Source organism: Mustela putorius, unplaced genomic scaffold, assembly GCF_011764305.1.
Source record: "Mustela putorius furo isolate JIRA1106 unplaced genomic scaffold, ASM1176430v1.1 tig00000585_pilon_pilon_pilon, whole genome shotgun sequence".
Lineage (NCBI taxonomy): Eukaryota > Metazoa > Chordata > Mammalia > Carnivora > Mustelidae > Mustela > Mustela putorius.
Genome location: NW_025421424.1, coordinates 13,767,122 through 13,773,121, shown reverse-complemented (window position 1 = coordinate 13,773,121; position 6,000 = coordinate 13,767,122). Strand labels below are relative to the sequence as shown.

General features: G+C 47.0%; 1 protein-coding gene across 5 annotated transcripts in view; it reads left to right on the top strand.

The window, feature by feature from the left end:
• Nucleotides 1-4,370: 4,370 nt before the first annotated feature.
• Nucleotides 4,371-6,000, top strand: part of NTNG1 (netrin G1) — a 349,817-nt gene continuing 348,187 nt past the window's right edge. Inside the window, exon 1 of one of the 5 annotated variants that reach the window (XM_045081977.1) lies at nucleotides 4,371-5,515. The gene's annotated coding sequence lies outside the window, so the exon portion shown is untranslated. Of the gene's footprint in view, nucleotides 5,516-5,688; nucleotides 5,830-6,000 lie in introns of those variants that run through there. The other 4 variants (XM_045081973.1, XM_045081974.1, XM_045081975.1 and 1 more) reach the window with 4 other exon arrangements.

The following is a 6,000-nucleotide window of genomic DNA, read 5'->3' as shown; positions in this document are numbered from 1 at the left end:
ATGGAATTGATGGAAAGATCTCTAAATTAGGCAAAGGGTGTGACTCAATCTTCCTCCATATTTTTTCCTCCTCAATTGGAAAAGGATGCCGATTTTGTTGTTAAAGAATAACTGAAAATATGAAAATTACATTTGAAGAAATCTACACAGCTGTTGATTTTAAGATGAATTTTTCCAGCCAACACATGAGATTAACTGCAAAATCTCCTTTTTTCAAGAAATAAGTTTATGATCTTGGATAGACAAACTAAATCCAATGAAATATAGGTTCATGGACCCTGATTTTGTTCAGACTGTAGCATTACCCAAACCTGCTAGTGGGGTGCCTCTTTTTGTAGCCTCAGATAAAAAACAAACTGCTAAACAAACATTGACTATGTGTTCTGGTTTAAAAAACACTGAAATAGTTTTTTTTTAAAAGCTCAGGGTGTCATGATTTTGACAGTTTTTACTGGTTGGATAAAAACATCTAATGTCATATGCTCTGAAAACATAAAAATTAAAAAGTGGTTTCCGCTGATTTCTTATGGGTGAGATAAAGTAAACTAAAATAAGAAAACTTTCTCCCTCAAACAGACCTAGCGCCGTGAAGTTGGAATAGAAAAAAAGACAGAAAATATCTAACTAAAAAAAGGTCATTGTTTAGGTTAGAAAGCTTTCTCCTAAAAAACTATCAAAATCTGCATTTTGTTTATTTTTTTATAGTATTTTAACCAAGCAGTTTGTTTTAGCATTTCCAAACTCTTTGACACAGTGCCATATATTAGAAATCACACGGATACCAAAGGTCATGTTCCCTGCATCAGTCATTAACTATCAATAGCTTATACCATCTGCTATTCTTCACATTCTAGAATCAGTAGCACAGTAAATATATGCATTTTCTTCTATTAAACGATACGTTCTTTGGTCTATCATCAGTCCTCAGAAAAACTAACTGAGATTGCTGATATACCTATGTTGGGCATGTTTGATACTGGATATTTTGGGCTTGTAAATTTAAAGTTTGAAGGTAAGTGTGCTTGGAACACCTAACAACAGCAGGAAAATGCCAATATAGTCTAGTGATAGAGCCCAGACCAGATGGTTAGGGCTTGTAAGAGGTTTAAATGTCAAAATATTTAAGCATTAAAAAATCCTGTTAGGTAAGGAACTTCAAAACCTGTCAAAACTACACGGCTAATAGCTCTGTAATAAAACATGTCCCTGAGCACAGAGTGGAGGCAAGAAAGAGCTAAAGGTTTTACAACTGCTAGAAAGGATGTTTCTACTGGGACACATGCAGCAGTTACAAAAAATCATCTCTCAAGGGGTTGCATGGGTGGCTCAGTGGGTTCAAGCCTCTGCCTTTGGTTCAGGTCATAGTCTCAGGGTCCTGGGATGGAGCCCTGCATCGGGGTCTCTGCTCAGCAGGCAGCCTGCTTCCCCTTCTCTCTACCTGCCTCTCTGCCTACTTGTGATCTCTGTCTGTCAAATAAATAAAATAAAATCTTAAAAAAAAAATTATCACATAGTATACAGCTGGCCAAACAGAACTTGTGCCTGATTTGGATATTTCAGATATGGAAATCTTAATTAAATATAGTAAGAGTTTGTTCTTGTTACCAAGGAGAGTACAACTGAACCCTGGAAGGGGACAAACATTATTCACACCTGTAATGAACACTGATCTTACAGCTACTTTATGTTAAGTATTTTACAGTATTTTTTTTTTTAGGATTTCATTTATTTATTTGACAGAGAGAGAGAGACATCACAAGCAGGCAAGGAGGCAGGCAGAGAGAGAGGGGGAAGCAGGTTCCCTGCTGAGCAGAGAGCCTGACATGGGACTCAATCCCAGGACTCTAAGATCATGACCTGAGTTGAAGGCAGAGGCTTAACCCATGGAGCCACCCAGGCACCTCGTATTTTACAGTATTTCTAAGAAGACACATAACTTTTTGGACCAGATATATAGCAAATATGCCCCCACTACCAGTTTAGCATACTGACATTACAAGTATTTGAACAGCCTGGCCAAATCTCTAAAAAAAATTTCCCAAGCAGCTAATAACCTAGGAAAATGAACAATAGTTAGAGACCTAACAGGATTACAAATAAATGAACATCTGAGTTGAAGAAGAATGAGGAATGCATGGAAACCTGCCAGAGATCTGAAGCTGGAGAACTGAAAGATCAAACAATTCTTTTCTGAAAGGAGAGAGAGAAAAAAGTAGAGTCGAAAGGTTAAATAAAAACAGAAAAATCATTCTTTCCAAAGGAAGTTAAATATATATATGGCAAAGGATAATAGATAAAGTAAGCATGCCCTAACTTACTTAACTCTAATGCCAAGAAAATATCTAAAGTAAATTTCTGATTGCTTTGTGTTATATAAACAAATGCCCAAAGATACAATCAGGAAAGCTGATTTAATATATAAACGTAGGGCTTCTCTGTTTGAGGGAGTATATCAGATCCACCCAAAGTGCCTTTTTGGAGTTAAGTTTCTTCCCACCACAGCCCCACTAGAGGAGGGATCATGATCTGGAGAGGAAGGGATTTTAACGTTAAAAAATCTCCTCTGGTGATTCTGATTTCCTGGCCAAAGTTTAGATCCACATGTTTATTGGTGATTTACTGAGTCTGTGAAAAGATCAGAGCAGATATTGGGGGGTGGGTATCAACCTCTGGAAGACTCTCTCATTCCTGGAGTGGGAGAAGCTACTTAACTGAAAAGGGTCCGCTTCACCTATCAGACTTGTTTGGTACTGGTGGCTGCCCATAGTCAAAAGAGCACTGGCAATGAGGAAGAGTCAGAGTAAAGGAAGAGGGGAAGGAGGTTAATTCCACAACTTTTGACAGCTGGAAGCAACATTTCTCCAGGGTGGGAGCCAATATCATAAAGATCTTGATGGATCCCAGGAGGGAATTTCTTAATCTCTGCATAGATAGTTTTTCTTTACTTTTTCCCAGAAAAGGACCTAAAAAGATGAGACAAAGCTGAGAATGAAAACTCAGAAGGGGTTTTCTTGGCTTGAGCAAAAAAGAACTAGAGGAAGAGGAAAAAAGAACTAGAGGAAGAGGAAGGCTGAGAGCCCTTGTATTCAGCATCAGAAAGGAAAGTGGGGTGCCATTGAGAAGTGAGGGTACCACCCAGCTGTGGTTTCTTAAGTCCTACAGGGTCCCCTGAAAGTTCTAGGCTCTGGGAGCCTGTGAGGGAAGATGAGGTGGTGAGAGGCATCTCCATACAATCAGTATATTTCAACCCCAGAGGAGCATAGACAAACTGAATGAAAAATACCTAAGCATGACTTTAGAGAGTTTCACCCTTCAGGTAACTCTTTTTGCAAGATCAGTGCTTAAGCAACGAGGAGGGGGAACAGGGAGGAGATAAGCTAGGACATCACAAATTCCTGTCCTGGAGAAAGACAAGGGAAGGAGGATTCACGGGGGTCTCTCTCTTTGTTGTGGTGTTTAGGAACTGGATGCCTGGAATCCCTGCCTCCTTCTGCTGCTTGGGAGCCAAAGAGGGTCTGGATATAGGCTCAGTTCAACAACCTTCTCCCCCAAATACCCTTCTGACACCACTCCCCACTCCCAGCCATTGCAGAAAAGTGACTCCTTGCTCTTACTCTGTGCCTTCATTGTGGGGTGTGTAGTTGGTGACTAAGTGGTCACAATGGCCCATTTCTTACCCTCTGCTTTGCCTTGACTAAACTTGAGTCAGGCTTCTTTCCTCCCCACCCAATTCTGAATGTCAGCTTCCCTGAAAATCCGAGCAAGTACTAAAATGCAGAACATGTTTCCTTGTCAGCTTATTCCCCAAATCCTGGACCACAGAGACGCATTTCTTGTCAAACCCCGCAGGTCAGTCATGCCTTCTGTCTACTCCCTCTCATCTGCCCAACTTTCCCTCACTGCGTATTCCGCTTACCATATAAAAGCTTTTTTGTTTGGTTTGAAATGCTTACAGATTTCCGAGATCAGAGCTCTCTCTGTATTGCAATAGTCTTTCTTTCTAATTAAAGTCTCTCCCTATCTAAGTCTGGATTTTTTTTTTTTTTTTGACGTTAGTATGTAGTAAAGAGTGATTTCAGGTAAGTCTGAGCCCCCCACTGGTGGCGAATGAGGTCTTGGGGGTCGGGGTTTTTGTGTTTTTCTTGGGAAAAGCAAGAAGACATGACAGGCACGGCTCTCTTTTGAACTTCAACTTTCCAAAGGAGAATGGATTTATAAATGAGGAGGTTCGAGGCTTTGCGCTCTAGGGGCCGCTGGCAGGGCCAGGGAATTGTTGGTTGAAAAACACTGTTAGGATCACTGCTAGGGGCCAGGGGGTGTGCTTCTGCACCGTTTGGGGGAGGAGAACAAGGAGTGAGGGATGGGACGGGCGGGGGCACGAGTGGATGGTACGTGAAGAGTTACTGGAAACGGCGCTTCCGTGGGCGAGCTGGGGGTGGGGAGGTGAAAGGTGGTCTCAGCCTCCGCGCGGGGAGGTCGTGGAGCCGCGGCGCGAGCGGCCGGAGCAGCAGCAGCAGCGAGCGGGACGGAGTTAGGACCGCTCGGAGCGCCCAGGTCTCGAGGTAGTGTAAGGTTTGCAAGCCTTCCACTTGCTGGCAGTTGCCGAAGAAGATCTGCTTTTAAGTGAAACGTTCAGGCCACCCCTCCGAGGGCTGCGGCTTCCCGGGCTCGCTTCTTTCTCTCTCCCTCCTCCGGCCTCGCGCTCACTCTTTAATTTGCACGCGCCCCTAAGTTTGCCGAAAGCTCGCGGCCACTCGGAGCCGGTCCGGCCAGGCGCTGCGGGCGGGGGCGGGGAGCCCGGGAACCGCAATCCAGAAGCATCGTGGGCCATGTATATTTCATCAAATGGACTTTGGGTGCGTCGCGTCTCACAGCCATCAACGCTCTGTGCAGTGACATTTCTGACTTGAGTGGAGGAATGCGCGAAGGAAGCCCGGGAGAAATTGTTACTAGAGGATCTTCTTGGCGCCAATGCTAATTGTCCTGATTTATGTCCCTTCTGACTAAGCTCAACGTCTTCATCTGAAATAAAATGAAAGCTGTGCCAAGCGAGGTAGAACCGCCCGGCCGCTGGTTCTGATCCCCGGGAATCAGGAAATCGTCCTGCAGCTTAAAAAAAAAAAAAAAAAAAAAAAAAAAAGAGAGAGAGAGAGAGAGAAATAGAAATAGGAAAAAAAAAAAAAATCCCCAGTAAAAGTTTAAGGCGAGAAGTGGCAGAGGCAGTGGCGCGAGGAGGCGCGGAGAAGAGCCGGCAAGCGGGGGACTGGGCTGGCAAGACCTCCCGAAGGCTGCGATTTCATTATTAATATCGCTATATTTTTGGAGGGAGAGGCACCTTTCTCATCCTCTCTTCCTCTCCGCCCACCCCTGTTCCCTCCCCCTCATCTACCTGTCAAAGTCACTGATCTTTTGCATTTCGGAAGAGGACGTCAACGGGAAGGAATTCCCCCTCTCGGCGAGGGCTCCGAGAGGGGGCGACGCGCAGGAGGCTCCCCCTCAGGGGCCCGCGACGAAGGTAATTAAGCGGCGGGGAGTGGCGGGCCGGCGCGGGGCTCCGGGTGCGCGGAGTGCTCTCCCACCGCGGGCCGAGCGCGAGCGGGACCCCGGGGCTGCGGCGGCGGCGGCGGCGGCGGCTCGGGTCCACACCCCACCCCTCCCGCTCCTCCCGCGCCCCGGAGGACGCCCGGCGGGAGCTGCCGCCGCCCGCCGGTGCGCTGCTCGCGGGCTCTGCTGCCGCGGCCGCCGCCCGAGGCGCACCCGGCTGGGCAGGGCCGCCGCCCCGCGCCGTCGGTCGGCTCCCGGCCGGCGCAAGGGCAAACGGGCCACACGGTAAGTGCAGCCGGCGTCCCCCTCCTCCGGCGACCCGCGCTTCTAGTCTTTGCCCCTCTCCCCCGGGCTCCCTCCCTCCCTCCGTCCCCCTCCCCCCCTGCGATCCACAGGCGGGAGGGAGGCTCCGGGTGGGCGAGGAACTTTGTGAAGCGCCTTGAGGAGGCAGCGCGC